Source organism: Geotrypetes seraphini, chromosome 3 (assembly GCF_902459505.1).
Source record: "Geotrypetes seraphini chromosome 3, aGeoSer1.1, whole genome shotgun sequence".
Lineage (NCBI taxonomy): Eukaryota > Metazoa > Chordata > Amphibia > Gymnophiona > Dermophiidae > Geotrypetes > Geotrypetes seraphini.
Window position 1 is genome coordinate 107,395,356 of NC_047086.1, and position 17,947 is coordinate 107,413,302.

Consider the following 17,947-nt stretch of genomic DNA (forward strand, 5'->3'; position numbering starts at 1 on the left):
GACACTATTCCATTTTTTGCTTTCTAATACATTAATTTGCCATAATTATTTATGACATTTACATATAACAAAATCCTTTTATATAATACCTATAAAGCTTCCTAGCTCATCATAATGCAACAGCACGGCGGAGCATGCCACTGGGCCTCCTAGATCATCCTTTATCCTCAACCGGAAACAGCTACTCTCATTTCTCACTTCCTAATCATTAAAATCCTGAAATGGGGCTCACATCAGAGGAAGAAGTGGTGCCAGTGGCATACCAAGGGAGGGGGGAGGTCCGCTCCGGGTGCACGCTCCAAGGGGGTGAACAGCCGGCTGGATCTGGAACCTCCTGCGCTGCTGCAAACGGCACCTCAACGCGGCTGCCGTACTTAGAGCAGAGTCGGCAGCCACGCTGAAGTGAACGAAGGTCCCGTGATGACTGCGCCGTCTACCGCCTCTGTTCTGGAAGAGGTAAGTGATGTCGGGGGGGGGGGGGGGGTGGACCGGCAGCCACAGACATCGCGGGATCTTGCCGCAACTAACTGCGTCTGCCGGCCCAGCCCCCTTCAAAGTCACTTACCTCTTCCATCCGGAGCAGAAGCAGTCATTGCGAGACCTTTGGGATGGAGAAAGAAAGGAGCATAGTAGGGTGGTGAAAGGAGGTCAGGGTGGCATGGAAGGTGTGGAGGATGAGAAAGGGAGTCAGGGTGGTATGGAATAATGGTGAAAGGTGACATATGGGGGTCAGGATGGTATGGAATCATGGTGAAGGGTGACAAAGGAGGGTCAGGGTGGTATGGAATCATGGTGAAGGGTGTCAAAGGGGGTCAGGGTGGTATGGAAGGGTGTGGAGGGTGACAAAGTGGGGTCAGGGTGGTATGGAATCATGGTGAAGGGTGAGAAAGGGGGTCAGGGTGGTATGGAAGCGTGGTGGAGGGAGAGAAAGGGGCAGATGCTGATGGAAGTGGGGGGAAGGGAGAGGAGAAAGTGAAATGCCAGACCATGTGTGTGTGGGAGAGGGAAAGGAAGAAGAGGAGAGGAGAGATGCCAGACCATTAGAGGAGGGAAGGGAGGAAGATGGATGCCAGACTAATGGGGGTAAAGGGAGAAATGGAAGGGGGATGCATAAAGTTTCTAGAATGGGAATAGAAAGAGAGAAGATGCCAAATATAAGGGGCAGAGAGAGGGTAAACAGTGGATGAAAGGAAGAGAATGAAAAAAAGATGAGAAAAGCAGAAATCAGAGAAGACAAGGTAGAAAAAATTCTATTTATTTATTTATTTTTTGCTTTATGTGGGATGCATCACTGTTTCTGTGATGTTGCATTGTATGCAGAGTCCAGCTTCTTGGTGCTTCAGTTTAACCTTTGTCTACGTATTTTTATTCTATCTCCCCATTTACAAAACTGTAGAGCATTTTTTAGCGTTGGCATCTGAGCTGTTACCACCGTGGCTAAAAACCACACTACAGTTTTGTAAAAGGGGGAGGAGTTAGTTTGTGATTACATACTAGGCGAAGGTGTTTTCTGTGTTCTGTGTGTTTGAAAAGACATAGTTTTCTGTTAGGATTGACTGTGTAGGATTGATCTATACTAGTCTGGCTTGTTTAGTTTTACACTGCAGTATGTAAGATGCTGCCTTTTCTTAGATATTCATGTTTGATGTGTGGATTGTTACTAAAAATCATGTTTTTCATGCAGATGGGGAGGGGTGTGTGTCAAAAAACGATGGGTCCCTGGTGTCACTTATGCTAGGTACGCCACTGGGTGGTGTTGCAAGATAAGTTCATTATTTCTCAATTTGCACGCAAAGTTGACTAAAAGTAGGAATTGAATAATGAGTAATAATGAGTTTATTGATTTTGCCCTTTGATCATACACGTCTATGGGTGGGTGGGGAGATACTTATAATTAGAGTGAATTGTTGGATATGTATAAAGGGGGGGGATGATATATGTATTTATCATAAATATAATTTGATAGAATGTGTTTAAAGTTAAAGTGTGAAATGTCTATAAAATATGTTGCACTTATTTTTGGCTTTAAAATGAATAAAGATATTTTTAAAAAAAGAAGAATGAGTAACAGAACAATATGAGTAAAACAGAAGAGTATAAAGTAAGAAGAACAGTGTAGTAGTTATTAAGGGATGAATGAGAATTGCAGCCAGCCTGGGTTATGCTACCTGGGTGGTAATCTGAAGATTCCTATACCTAGCATATACGATCTGTGCTACTGACTAGTGTGTAAATGTGGTCATTTCTTTTATAACACTATCAGGTTCATAATCAAAATACATAGGGGTCCTTTTATCAAGCCGCGCTAGCGGGGTTAGCGCGTCAGACATTTCATCACGCGCCAACCCCCGAAGACGCTAGTGGCTAGTGTGGCAGGCGGTTTAACGCGCGTTAAACCCCTACTGCAGCTTGATAAAAGCACCCCATAGATGTCCATAAAGCATTCTAAACTGGCCCTTAGACATCCTAATCACCAGCATAATCAAAATGGTCTTTCTGTGTACATCTAGTGAGGTGTTACAGCCTCTGTACGTTCAGAGTACGAGATGGGCGTAGTGGAGGTGTGTTATGAGTGGGCTTTAGGTGGTCTCAAGGGTGGCTTAGACATGGACGTCTTGCAGTGATACACATTTTGCAAGACATAAGAACGCACTAAATCAACACGTGTGCTAACTGCTAACGCATCCATAGGATAACATGTACATGTTAGCATTTAACATGTGTTTAGCGCGTGCTAATATTTAGCATGCGCTATAAAGCATAGCACACCTTAGTAAAAGAGGGGGTAAGTGCCACAAATGTGTCCACACTGACCAGATGACCACTGCATGCATCTAGGTAAGACACCCCCACACTCCCCGTGCTCACTGACCCCTTTACACATACAAAAAACGGAATACAAACGTACATACCTGTCTCCAGAACATCAGACCTTCTTATAGGAAAGCCTAGTAGAACTGCACACAGGTGTCTTAAGTAGCCTGGTGGATGGATTAGTGAACCATAGAGAGGAGTAGCAAGCAGGGCAGGATTAACCAATAGGCCAAGTAGGCACGTGCCTAGGGCCCAAAATGGTCATGGGGGCCCGATGAAGGAGGGCATCAACATTGTTTTTTTCCAAATGGCGATGGGCCCCTCCAGCGTCGATCAGCAATGCAGGCCCTCCCCTCCCCCGATCAGCAACGTAGGCTCCACCCCGATCGGTAGCACGGCCCCCCCCTTCATTGACGGAAAGTAAGACAAGCAAGCAACGCGGGTAAGAAAGGCAACGGGAACTGTAATTGTGAAAGCGGTGCTGCTTGCCCAAAGCTTCCTTCTGACGCAGCTTCCTGTTTCCGCCTGGGCGCATGGTGGGGTGGGGCGGGGCAGGCGGCCCAGTGTACTTGTGTGCCTAGGGGCCCTCGACGAATTAATCCTGCCCTGGTAGCAAGTCCCATAAGCCACACTAACCATTACATTTATGGTGGAAAATGTGGGCTCCCCAAAAAAATCTCCCCAAACCCTACTCTACTGCCATATTGTTGCCACCTGCAGCCATAAGGGTTATTGAAGTTGTAGGTAGGTGGGTTTAGTGGTGTTTGGGAATGTTTTTGGGGGTCTCACCATAACCAATAAGGGAGTTCTGGTGAGATGTTTATCTGGCACCCTTTATGTAAAGTTCATAGCAGTGCCCTCTATGGCGCCCCACTGCTCTGTTGCCATGTCTGGATAGCCAGTCCATTACAGGACTGGCCCCTCCCACATCCAAATGGTCTTGATCTGGGCGTTTGGGACTTGGACTAAATTTTGGTTGAAAATATGGTATAAAAATATATCTCCTGGCAGTCTAGGCATCCCAATTTCAAATTTTAAAAAGATAGCATTCCACCCCTTAAATATTGTCATTTCAGTCTCAGATGCTTTAATGATCCATTAATGTGGATAGCATCTTTTTCAATGTTATTTATTATTTCTTTATTTTTTTTTTTTTACAGTTGACATGCTAGTGGCAAATAATTTTACTGGAACAATTTGAAGGCTGGACACAATTGATATCTATGGTAAAAGTATAAAATTAATGTATTTTGATAGAATATACCCATATGCTATTCCTGTAGAAGATGCATTAATCAAAATGCTTATCACAATAATCATAAGATTGATGAAATTGTTGTGGAAAAGCTAATTTAAGAAAACACAGAATATGAAGCTAAGTCATAGCTCTGTGTCTTCTATATATAAATGCACTCAGAACTCTAGAAATAATTGCATTAGTTAAATTATAAGTGCAGAACTGATTAAATGTCAACCACTCCAAATAGTACAAAAAAAAGAAAAACAAGCTGAATTGCTTAAAAGGAATATGCATATGTTTCTTTGGTATAAAAACTTTTTACCTAGTAGCATGCCGGCTTTCCGCTGTCACAAAGACGCAAATAAGACAAAAGTATGATTTTTAAAAAGTAAAATAATTCCAGTACCTGATACTATTATAAATTGGAACTCTGGACATAGCACATGGAAAAGTGTACAATGACCCCAGTTCTTACAAATGTGACCAACATAATTTTAACACTTTGGAAAGTTCCATTACTATGCAGACTCTTTGACCAATTACGTTTTGAAATCTTTAATGCTGCTTTCTTTTCTGAAAATAAAGTTCCCACGGGAGATGTCTTTCCCTTTTTAACATGGAGCCTCTCAGGCCCTCTTTTACAAAGACGCGCTAAGCATTTTAGCGCAGATTTAGCGCATGCTAAATGAATGAGTGTGCTAACTGATAATGCGACCATAGGATAACACGCACGTGTTAGCATTTAGCACATGTTCAGCGCGCGCTAAAAAGCTTAGCGCACCTTTGTAAAAGAGGGGGTTAGATTTTTGCTCTCATACCCCTTTACAAAACTGCATTAGCAGTTTTTAGCACCGGCCAGCACGCTGCTCCTGACACTCATAGAGCACAGAGCATTCAGCATTCCGGACTGCACTAAAAAACGCTATTAAGAACATAAGAAGTTGCCTCCACTGGGTCAGACCAGAGGTCCGTCGCGCCCAGCGGTCCGCTCCCGCGGCGGCCCATCAGGTCTGTGACCTGTGAAGTGGTCCCTGACTATTCCTATAACCTATCTCTATTTCTAACTGTACCCCTCAATCCCCTTGACCTTTAGGAACCTATCTAAACCTTCCTTGAACCCCTGTAGCATGCTCTGGCCTATCACAACCTCCGGAAACGCGATCCATGTGTTGTGATAGGCCAGAGCACGCTACAGGGGTTCAAGGAAAGTTTAGATAGGTTTATTGCGGTTTTGTAAAAGGGAGGGGGGTAAGTCATCTGATAATATGGAAGTTTATCTTTAAATAAATATAACAAAAAGAAAATAAAATCCTGTAAAAATATTGTCATTCTTAAAATACTGTGGGGCCTTTTTACTAAGCAGTGTTAGAAAATGATCTGTGCTATCCTCACTAAGGCCACTTATAGAGCTGCCAGGAAATGGCTGATTTTTCTATTTTGACAATAATGGTCACTCACTAATGTTTCCATTATTGCATGACCATTAACATGTGAGCCCTTTACTACACCTATTTTCTAGACCAGACATGGGCAACTCCGGTCCTCGAGGGCCGGAATCCATTCGGGTTTTCAGGATTTCCCCAATCAATATGCATGAGATCTATTTGCATGCACTGCTTTCAATGCATATTCTTTGGGGAAATCCTGAAAACCCAATTGGATTCCGGCCCTCGAGGACCAGAGTTGCCCATGTCTGTTCTAGACCGTAAGGGCTCATGAGCTAACCACATGCTAATCGATTAGCGTGCAGCCATATAGCTGTGCTAACTGATTACCGCATTCTTTACCCCCAGATCTACCCCTGGACTAAAAAATAAAAACTATTTTTTAACACATGTGTAGCACACAAGCATGCAAAAAAACTACAATTGGACACAGTAATGGTTTTGAACCTGAGGTAAGCACAAGTTAATGCTTATTGCAATTTAGTAAAAGTGCCCCATAAGGGGGAAACCACTCAAAATATCTTATTACAAGGAGTTAAAAGTATAAAAAGGTCAACAAAACTATCAGTAACTTCAAAATAAAGATTGTTTTTAGGAAATATTTAACCTGAGAGCAGAAAAAGCTTTAGTGGTACTGTTAATGCAATTCATAAAAAGAAATAGAAAACGAAAATGCCAAAAATGCAATCAGAGCAAACTCCAGGAAGCACGTCTTCATTCAAGGAATCATAAATGTGTGAAATGGCCTAGCAAGTGGTATTATGAAACTCAAGCACTGGGGTTGTTCAAGAGACTATTAGAGAGGATCCTGGGGAGAGCAGAGCATTGAAAAAAAAGGAATGAAGCTTTCTGATCCTTCTTAAGAGTTCCTCCATTCTCAGGCCACGTACGAGAAGCTGTTTCAGAAACTTTAAGCTAAAGTCTTCATACCACAACTTAGGAGTTAAAATCAAGTTTATCAAGTTTATTAACAAAATTTGATTAATCGCCTATTATAATCACTAAGCGATGTACATAACAACAATATAATAAAGTAAAAAGGGATTAACAATTTAACAAAAAAACATTTAACTTGAACAAACATACAGTTGGGAAGGAAAAGATAAAAGTTACAATTTTTGTTTGGGGTAGAATAAAGGAAATGACAATAGGTAAAGGGGAGTAATAACCTCAGCAATTATAAATATACTATGCTTTAAACATTAAAAGCATCTCTAAATAAATAAGATTTTAAAAGTTTTTTAAATATTAAAATATCTTTTTCATTACGAATATATTGGGGAAGGGCATTCCACCATAGGGGGCCTGTCACGGAAAAAATGTCGGCCCTTCTTGTACCAATGATTTTCAGGGAAGGAACTGAGAGAAGATTCTGGTTGGAGGAACGAAGTGAGCGTTGTGTATTATAAGGTATCAAGAGTCTAGATATGAATTGGGGTTCACCACATGCTAAAGTTTTAAAGATGATTAGAATTATTTTAAATGTGATTCTATGACTAATAGGTAGCCAATGAGAATCTATTAACAGCGGAGAAACATGATCATATTTCTTTGCATTGTATATTAACTTTATTGCAGTATTTTGAATCAATTGTAATCTCCTTTTTTCTTTCAATGATATGTTAAGAAAGAGAGAATTGCAGTAATCGAGTTTCGATATTACTAATGAATGAATTAGTATTGTGATAGATTTAGGGGTCAGAAATTTGGATATTGATCTAATACGGTGTAAATAAAATATAGAACTTAGCAGCTAAATTAAAGAAGCTGAAAGAAATGAAACTTCCTATAAGGAAAAATGGCAGTATTTTCATTTTTTTTTTAAGCGTGAATATCTTTGTGACAGTATTCTATCATCCTTCTCCTTGAAAACTGCAAAAGATCAAGATAAAAATCCTTGTCCTTTATTACAGGTGCCTTCATTTTCCGATCATTTTCTGCTTCCATCTTTCATGAAAAGGATATTATTTGGATAAGCAGGAGGGAAGAGTGATGAAGTTTAGGCGTGACAAAAAATTGCACTAGATTGAAGTTCAGTCTGAGGAGAAGGACACTCAGTCCTTGATCTGATTTGTTTTTCAGCGTTTTTGCAAGTGACACTGTGGAAGGGATACGGGGGAATTGTTGCCTCTTTATAAGAATGGCCATGGATTTGACAGCTAAGATTTAATATGAAAAAAAAAGTTAGGGAACAATCTCATGTTTATATTACAGCAAAGCTATATATACTCAATTTTCATACATAAAGCATTTATTTATTATGTCATACAAATACATAACCATAATTAAACCAAAAATGAACACATAATCCATTCAAACTCACTCATATCACATACTACACACATGCAAACAGTTCACCAAAATAATGGATCACAATATCTAAACAGTTCATCATAAATACAAATATTTTCCAAAAATATATCCTACTCAATCACAGACAAGAAAAAAGTTGGAGTAATCCCTTCAAGAAAAAATTGGAGTAGTAAGCAGCATATATTCATTAGTCCAACGGCATTTAAATGCTCACAAATAGGATCCTAAAACTGCATGATGTCCTACAGAATAGTGCATACCGTTAAATCACAACTTTCAGCTCAACACAGGTCTGTGTTTCGCAGATGACATCTTCGGGAGCTGAAACACATGGTTTTATACCACCACACTCTTATCATTTGCGCTTTGCAGGCAGCAGTAACAAAAATATTTAAATACCCATAACCCACTCATCATCTGATTTATATTTTTGTTATTGTAGCTTGCAAAGTGCAACTGATTAGGGTGTGGCGGTATACAGCCATGTGTTTCAGCTCCTGAAGATGTCATCTGCAAAACACAGACCTGTGTCGCTGGGAGTAACGCTTCAGAATGGCAGCAGGGAAGGCCTACATAAAAGATCATTTCCTGATGCGCATGTTGTCATCGCATTGACATCTGCGGGTGCACAGAGGCCCTCCAGATGCAGCCACAAGCTCAGGGAAGGAGACTCGCGATTTGTATGTGGCGGGGCCAGGTGTCTTCTTTTTTTTTTTTTTTTTTTAAGAGGAAATCTGTTAATCCTAGGCTACTGTGAAATGCTGACACTTCTTATCTCCGCATTAGGAAAGAAAGCAATTTGATATACAGAAAGGGCAAGTTTTAAACAGAGAGAAAAAAAACCTGATAGGGTGGGGAGCAGAGGACTAGAGGGGGATAAAGAAATTGGAGACTATGTGGAAGAAGGGAAAAAAGGAGAAAGGGCTAGAGCAAGAGACTCAGAGACAGGAAAGAAGAAACAGGTCATCTGGGTGTCCTTTTACTAAATTGTGGTAAAAAGTAGACTTAGGGGCTCAATTTCAAAATAGATAGATGTCCAAATAAGCCCCAGCATAAACCAGCACTTAGACATCTTACTAGTCAAAATGTCCAAGTGGGCATTCTCAAAACAGACTTTCTAGACATCTTTCTGGTTGTTTTGTCTCCGGTGCATCCAAATCTTAAGGGGGAGTGTTAGAGTCATGTTTTGGGCGGGCTTAGGGCAGGCTTAGGACTTGGATGCTCATCAGGCATACTCAAACCTTTAACAAAAAGTCCTGGGCTTTTATTTTTTTGTTGTTAGACATTTGGAGCAAGACCTGTTTTAATAACATCTAAATGCTAAAAAGGTGCCCAAAATGACCAGACGACCACTGCAGGGATTAAGGCACGACCCTTCCCCCCCTTATTCCCCCAGTGGTGACCGACCCCCTCACATGACCCAAAGATGCTAAAAAAATAAAACCCTGTACACGCTAGCCTGTATTAGGAGAGGGAGTTGCTGAAAAGTTCACAGCCTCAGAAGCTTCAGATTTTAGCAGACATTTGAGCCCAGAGAGCAGAGGGGTAATCTAAGGGTTACTGCAGTGAATTTCACATTAAAAGTCCCAGGTACAGATGTCACCTTATCTTACTTATATTGTATGGTGAGCCCTCCAAAACCTACTGTACCTACATTAAGGTGATACCTGCAGGCATAAGGGCTTTTGTGGTGTACAGGTAGGTACAGTAAGTTTTAGATGGGTTTTGGAGGGCTCACCATACAATGTAAGCTGTTTATAGTAACATGTGTGCCTGGGACTTTGAAATGTGAACCCCCTAGAGCACGGGTGTCAAAGTCGGTCCTCGAGGGCCATAATCCAGTCGGGTTTTCAGGATTTCCCCAAGGAATATGCATTGAAAGCAGTGCATGCACATAGATCTCATGCAAATTCATTGGGGAAATCCTGAAAACCCGACTGGATTCCGGCCCTCGAGGACCGACTTTGACACCTGTGCCCTAGAGTGCCCCTCTGCTGTGCTCAGCTCTCTGTGAACAGAATTCTGGCTGCTTTGAGGTCTGAAAAACTTTATTTTGTGTGTTTTTCATGTGGACCTATGTATATTCGAGAATGGACAAAATAGATAAGACGTACTAAAGACCAAAACGTATACAAAAGGTCATTAAAAAAAAAAAGATAGACAACTTGTTTTGAGAATGGACATTTTCTCTACTGGATTTCTGGACATCTTTCCCACAATATCCAAACTCATAAGAACATAAGAATTGCCATACTGGGACAGACTGAAAGTCCATCAAGCCCAGTATCCTGTTTCTAATTTGTACAACAAATAGAGATTGAAGAGAAAATGTCTGGGCTGGCCAACTGAGAAGTATTTTTTATTGCATTGAAAGTTCCACTTTTGGTTCTAATTTATTTTGCACTGTGGAATTTTCTGATTGTTACGTGTGCTAATGTTACCATTAGCATGTGGCCATTAAAAAAAATATATATATATTGCATGAGCACTAACTGCTATCCATTTTGTAAGTGGTAAAGGCTTACATGGTATTCCTGCACTAACAAGTTAACGCACAGTAATATAGCTGTGTTAACGGATTAGTGCATGAATGCCCACTCTCTGCCCTCTGACATACCCTCTGAAAAATATACTTTTTTGTGTGCAATTAGTATAATCACATTGGGCAGTTTCTGCAGGATGCCCGAGTGTGTCCCTTGCTACTCTCTTAAGCGTCTACAACTCATTCAATCTACTGCAGTCAAGCTTCTCCACAACACGCTTCGTTTTGATCATGTTGTCTCCCTTCTTAGGTTTGAGCACTGGTTTCGATCACTGCTTGTGTCACTTTCAAACTTCTCACTTTGATTTACAAATCATGTTTACCTCAATAAAGCCCCTCATCCCCTACACACCTCTCCGTTTCCTTTATGCTACTGATTATAACCTTCTCTTGCTATCGTCACCATCAGAAACTCCATTTGACTTCTTCACATGCCTCAAATTATGGAATGAGCTCCCACTCGGCATCAAGAACCAGCCCTTTCTAGTTTTAAGAAACTGCACAAATTTTTTTTTTTACTCAGTTGTTCAGTTCAGCTATTAACTAATTTGCCTTTTCGATCTCCTCTATCCTCTCTTTTGGTACTCTCTTCCTTCATTTTCATTTTGTAAACCACATCGAAGCCTAGCCCTGGTAATTTGATGGTGTGTCAAGCAGAAATAAATAAATAGATTATAAGCTGTATTAGGTACACATTAGTGCCTAATGCAGCTTCATAAAAGGCCCCCTTGGTGAAAAAGATGGGCTAATGACTGGTTTGGGGATGAAAAGTTGTGCTAATACTTGTAGTAATACTATAGAAATAAGTGGTCATTCTTGAAAAAAGCCAGTTTGTGAGGAGAACAAATAGTTCTATGAAGTACAAAAAACATTGTACACTGGTGAGATTAAGGGGTCCTTTTACTAAGGCGGGCTAGCCGATTTTGCGCGCACTAAACGCTAAGGCACCCATAGAATATAATGGGCACCTAAATCGGTTAGCGTGACTTAGTAAAAGGACCTCTACGTTTAAGGTTGAACTCCCAGGTACTTTCTGTACCCACAGGGTGTTTAGAGCTATCCAATTGCATAATATATGTGGTGGAATGTTTTATGCCTCACTGCAAAGTACGAAAGGACTTATGCTATCAAGAAGACTATTGCATTCTTTTCAAAAGTCATAGAATCTACTACTGGAGGAGTCTATCCTGCCGTTTTAACGACTTGACAGTATATTTACCACCTCTTACTCCATTTTTTTTTTTTGGGGGGGTAGCACATCCATACATACGTTTCATTTTATCATTCTTACTCCATTTTTTTTGGGGGGGTAGCACATCCATACAAACGTTTAATATTATCATTCTTAGTTGTTTTGTAATTGTTACATTTGCATTGTTCTACTGTAACATGATTGTCTATATCAGTGTTCTTCAACCTTTTGACACCTATGGACCGGCGGAAATAAAATGATTATTTTGTGGACCGACACCGCTCCACGGACCGGCGGTTGAAGAACACTGGGCTAAGTCGTGGGCCAGACCCCACCCATCTCCGCCCCAGACCCTGCCCCCATAATAGTACTACCGTATTTTCACGCATATAACGCGCATACGTGTATAACACGCATACGCGTATAGTGCACGGGTCCAAACCATGCGTTTACCGCGCATGCTGCTATAACCTCCTCCCGCTACTCCCGTTTACTCCCTCTTCTGGCCTGCGAACTGGCATCCTCCCCCCCGCTCGCGTCACCCCCCTCCCCCGCGATCCTACATCCCCGCCAGCACCGCAAAGACATCGGTCGCTTACCCGATTGGGCACCAGCACCAGCACCAATGCACAGGAAGTGCCAGTGCCAGTGCCCGAAGATCCTCCCTCGGGCTGGGCTGGGCGGTGCGAGGGAGATCCTCCCTCTTCCCTGTGCCAGGCTGGACTGGGCTTTGAGCATTTGCGCATGCTCAAAGCCTTCTGGTCTTGCTCTCTCCGAGATTCTCAGATTCAGAATCTACACAAAGAACACTTTGTGCTTCTAAACATTCATTCCTACCAGAAAACAGATAATCCCATGCAAATACGGGACCACAAATTTAGGGTCCTTTTACTAAGCTGCAGTAGCATTTTCAGCGCACGCTACAGATTAGCGCACGCTAACCCCCGCGCTACATGGAAAAACTAACGACAGCTCAATGGAGCTGTTAGCGTGTAGCGCGCGCGCTAAAACCACTAGCACAGTTTAGTAAAAGGAGCCCTAAAAGTACTAATATATACAAACGAAACCCTAAGATTCAAGACACAGGGGCAGGTGCACAGGGAACCCCAGAGAAAAAGAAACAAATGCATTTCTTCCTGAACAGCGCAAAATGCAGACAGGAGATGAACATTCCCCAAACTGACACAATTCAATCACTAAATTAAAAACTAAAACCGTTCCCCCCTACCTTTGTTGTCTCTCTCCCTCCATGCTGTGCCTTAACTTCTGGCCATTTTATGCCGCCCCCAGAATAGCGTGCGCTAAAATGCTGCGTGTTCTAAAAACACTAGTGCAGCTTAGTAAAAGGAGCCCTTAAACTTTTACTTCAGATAACTGGGACAATTATTTCAGAGTAACTATTTACAGAGAAATATATGCAAATAGGTTTAGGCAAGTAAAAATAACAACAGTCACACTCCTCAGAATTCTCATTTCTTAGTTGCAGTTCTTAGAGTAAAGATGTTTCTCCATACAGGAATATCTGGTTTTGAGAGGCTTTGCCTGGTTCTTCTTCTGCTTCAATTGGATTTAGTTCTTCCTCTCTTCCTCTTTCTGCTCCATGCAGGCATTGGTTGAAAAGAGGTTCTCTATAACCACAAAAAGGCGGTTCCCCCTCTCTGTGGGCCTCTGAAGCAGTCGAGCAAATTTCCAGGCTCTGGGGCTGGTTCCCACTTCTTGCTCTTCAGGGAAAGTGACTGTGCTAGTCAAAGATTATGCCTTAGTAGGCCAGAAGATGCCACAGCTTGGAGGTTAAAAGTTACTTTAGCCCCCTCGCATGGGTACTAAGGCCCTCTTTTACTAAGGTGCGCTAACCGATTAGCGCCCGCCAAATGCTAACACGTAGCACCTTAGTAAAAGAGGGGGTAAGTGAAATATTTCCACACACACAAAAAAAATTAAAATTATAGGGGAGGTAAAAATCAATCATGTAATTTGGCATCAATGCATATTTTAGAATGGATGCCCAACTTAGAATAAGGAATTGTTTCTAAGGAGCTCTTCACTTTCCCCTTCCCGATTTGATTAATTCATTAAACAATTTTTAGAGACCTCAGAACCACCACTCCTCCGTCCCACCAAGGTGTTTCAACGGGGAGATTCAAGTAGTGAACTTCTCACCAGTCTGCTTAATTTTAATGTCTCTCTTATCATTTATAACTTACAAGAGGATTTGTAGACCGCTGGGCAGGGCAGGATTAATTCGTCGAGGGCCTCTAGGCACCCAAGTACACTGGGCCCCCTGCCCCGCCCCACCCCACCATGTGCCCAGGCGGAAACAGGAAGCTGCGTCAGAGGGAAGCTTTGGGCAAGCAGCACCGCTTGCACAATTACAGTTCCCGTTGCCTTTCTTACCCGCGTTGCTTGCTTGTCTTACTTTCTGTCGATGGGGGGGCCGCGTTGCCGATCGGTGGGGGGGCCCGTGTTAGTGATCGATGCTGGAGGGGCCCATTACCGTTTGGAAAAAACAATGTTGATGCCCTCCTTCAATGGGCCCTTCTGACTATTTCAGGCCCTAGGCACATGCCTACTTGGCCTATTGGTTAATCCTGCCCTGACACTGGGCAGGGCACAGAAGAAACCTCCCAGTGCCTACAATAGGAACAAATGCAAAGTGCCCTGTGCAGGGTGTGAGGCTTCTGTGTGATGAACTCCAGTGGCACAAGTTTCTCATTTAACTGAGAGCCGTCCTAATATGGAACCACTCTGCAATTATGTTTAATTAATTCTACCTTAGCCAAGTCCTTAAATGATACCAGAGTGTGTGTTGAAATAGTATGGTACTAGTCTTATAGCCCGTTACATTAACGGGTGCTAGAATATATGTGTGTGTGTCTCTCTTTATTTCTTTCTCTCTCTCTCTCTCTCCTTAGCCGCTTTCTTTCTTTCTTTCTGTCTTTCTTTTTCCTTGGCTGTCCATCACCACCCCTTGCCTGCTCCCCCTGTCCATTCTCCCTTCCTTTTACCTCCCCTGTGTCCACCACCACCCCTTCACAAGTCTCCTTATGCAGCAGCAGCCCTTCTCCCTTTGTTTTACCTCCCCCCTGTCCAGCAGCACCTTCCTTCTCCCCTGTCCAACATTAGGCCTCCGTTCCTTTTTCTTCACACACCCCCGTCCATCAGCACCTCTTTCCTTCTCTCCCTGTCCAGCAGTAGGCGTCCCTTCCTTTTTCTCCCACCCTCTTCCTTCTTATCCCTATGATACACTTACCTTGCTGTGCCCGTGATCAGAGGCTCCCGACAGCCGCCCAGTTGCACCCATTGGAAAAGTTCCCTCTGCAGCATCCCGCACCCCTCCTGACGCGACTCCCGCTGTCCCGCACCTGCCCCTGTGTCTTTCTTCTTGTCTTTCTGTGTCCCTTCCTCCCTCCGTCTGTCTGTCCATCCAAAGCAGCATTTCCTCCCCCCACACCAGTTCCCTGTGCACCTGCCCCTGTGTCTTTCTTCTTGTCTTTCTGTGTCCCTTCCTCCCTCTGTCTGTCTGTCCAAAGCAGCATTCCCTCCCCCACACCAATTCCCTGTGCACCTGCCCCTGTGACTTTCTTCTTGTCTTTCTGTCTTCCTTCCTCCCTCTGTCTGTCTGTGCAAAGCTGCATTCCCTCCCCCCACACCAGTTCCCTGTGCCTGCATTAGCGTTTCCTCTACCCTCTTTCCCTTCCCACAGTCGCGACTTTGTGCTGCAGTCTTCACACGCTGCTTTGGGTACTGCCCTGATTTACTCTGGCACGTCCGGAGCAAATCAGGGCAGTAGAAGGGCTCGAAGCAGCGTGTGAAGATTGTTGGACACGCTGCTTAAATCGCCAGTCGGGCCCGCGGTAAGGGAAGAGGGGGGGGGGGGGCGGCAAATAAGTCGGGTCCCGGACAGCGGAAAGTTGCTGGGCTCCTCGGTGGGGGCGCTGAGTGGCCGCGGTCCCTCTCCTCCCAGACCCCCCCCCCCCCCCCCCGGAGGAACGGAGATCGTTTTGCCGCCATTTTGAATATCGTTCTGCTCTGCTCCTTGCCTTAGTATATTTTTAAGTTGAAAGACACGGCGGCGGCGGCTCCTCTCAAGATCCCCGACCGCACTGGACTTCCGACGCAGGTGGGGATCCTGAGAGGAGCCGCTGCCTGTTCTTTCAACTTAAAAATATAGTAAGGCAAGGAGCAGGGCAGAGCGAAGAACATTGATTCCCATAAGATCATCCGCCTCGGGGGAGACAACCGCCGCATCCGACAACAGCCTCGGGGGAGGAGAGAGGACTTCAGGCAAGGAGCAGGGCAGATGAAAAAACAGCACGGGCCGACAGCCGCCGTGTCCGACATCCGTCTCTGGGGAGGAGAGAGAGAGTGTTTCCGGCGCACTCCTATCTGAGATGCTGTACATCTCACGGAAAACGGACCCACGCTATGGAACTGCGCATGCGCGGCCTACCGTTTTATTATATTAGATGGTCACTTATCTCAGTAATGGTGATCTGCGCATTTCTCAATGTAGACTAGCGGTGAGACCCTACATGTTTCACAGCAGTTTCGTCAGGGGTCTACCCACCACCGCAGCCGTCCACCTCTTATCCTTCATTGTTTATAAAGAGTTATAATATTGTAATAGAAATTATACAGCTTACCATAATGCAGAGCCCTGAGCTTGCAGAACACCAATGACCCTGCCAACCCATCCCCCTGCGCAACATTTTTCCATCTTGCCCTCCCATCCCCCTGTGCAGAAGAACCCCAACGACCCCGCCAACCATCCCCCTGCGCAGCATCTTTCTCTCCCATGCCCCCCTGCAGCAGAACCCCGATGACCCTGCCAACCCATCCTTCTATGCAGCATCTTTCCATCTGTCACTCCCACTGCGAGGCCAACATACCTCCGCTCCAAACAGCAGTGGCGGCAGCACTGAACAGGCTGTTTCGCTGCCTTCCCCGCAGGAGCCTTTCCTGTGCGGGGCAGAAGGAAGGCCCCAGTGGGGATGGCAGCGAAGGAGCCTGTTTAATGCTGCCGCCACTGCTGTTTGGAGCGGAGGTATGTCAGCCTCATGGTGGGAGGGTCGGTGGGGTTCTGCTGTGTAGGATGGGAAGTAGGGATGGAAAGTTGTTGCACAAGGGGATCTTCTGCGGCCCGGCTGACAGATGGCCATGGCCTGCTAGTGAACCGTGGATCGGGGGTTGGGAACTCCTGATATAGAGAGTTTATAGGTTACAATGTTGGCTATTTAACTGTTAATTACTGTAATTAGTAATTAGTTTTCATTGCATAAAATGGGACCTGTGCTAAAGCAACACAATTTAGGGGTAAAATAACATATACTAATGATACCTCATAGTTTGTATTAAAAAAAAATAAGAAATGAAGGGCCTAATTTCTATACTGGGATAGCTTATTAAATTAAACTTTATGAACAAAACGTACCTCCCATTTTATAAAGCTGTGTAGCAATGGCACTGAAGCCCATTAATTCCCAATGGGTTTTAGTTCTATTACTACAGGCCGCCATGGTAATCAGCCCAGTAAAAGAGGGCCTTAGTTTGGTTTGTATCTGCCTTTACCTTATCTTTGCTACAGCTATGATGTGTCCTGTGTAGCTCATTGCCCTGTGTGTAGATGGTGATATTTTCAAAACAAATCAAAGTTCTCAATAGTATATTTTTACCTCATGAGGAAGGTTCAGGAGAAGATTCAGTTATACTTAAATGTTTCAGAAGCATTCTGGAGGACTCATAGGAACCAACTCGGGGGGGGGGGGGCTGTGGATGTTTCGGCACCCCAATATTGAACACTTGTTTCATTTGCTTTTACTTTGTCCAAGGAGGAATGGCTTGTTAAGGGTTTAGCACCCCCAATTAGGGTTACCAGATATCCGGACAGACTATCCAAAACCTGGCAGTTTGTCCAGGTTTTGGAAAGCCCTGACAAGCTCTGGCCACATCTGGAGGGCATCTAAGCATGTGCGGATGACATCACACATCTGTGCTTGCTCTAAGCCCTACAGACACAGTCAGAGCTTGTCAGGGAAGAAGAGAGGTTTGTGGGGGTGGGGTTGGAGGCAGAATTAGGAGGGGCTGGGGCAGAATGGGGTGGAGCCGAAGGCAGAACCATGTGGGGCCAGAGGCGGAACGGGGCGTGGCCATGTGCCCAGATTTTTGCAGCCAGAAAAATGGTAACCCTACCCCCAATCACCTTGAAAAGTTGAATCCTGTGCCAGAAGTGTGCAACAAATTCAGAGTACGGAACACTAAAGACATTTCCTGAACCCAAAGAGACAATACCAACCTTCACACACACCCCTGATAAGATTATAAATTATATCTTTGAAGTGATTCATAAGCTGAAGAATTTCTTATTTATTTATATATCACTTATATCCTAAGTGGTTTTACAT

The 17,947-nt window shown here is 43.8% G+C and overlaps 1 long non-coding RNA gene across 1 annotated transcript in view; it reads left to right on the forward strand.

Annotated features, from left to right (window-relative positions):
* The first annotated feature begins 3,972 nt into the window (after positions 1-3,972).
* LOC117356621 overlaps positions 3,973-17,947 on the forward strand; it is a 37,744-nt gene continuing 23,769 nt past the window's right edge. Inside the window, exon 1 of the long non-coding RNA XR_004538684.1 lies at positions 3,973-4,040. This is a non-coding gene — a long non-coding RNA (uncharacterized LOC117356621). The remainder of the gene's footprint in view (positions 4,041-17,947) is intronic.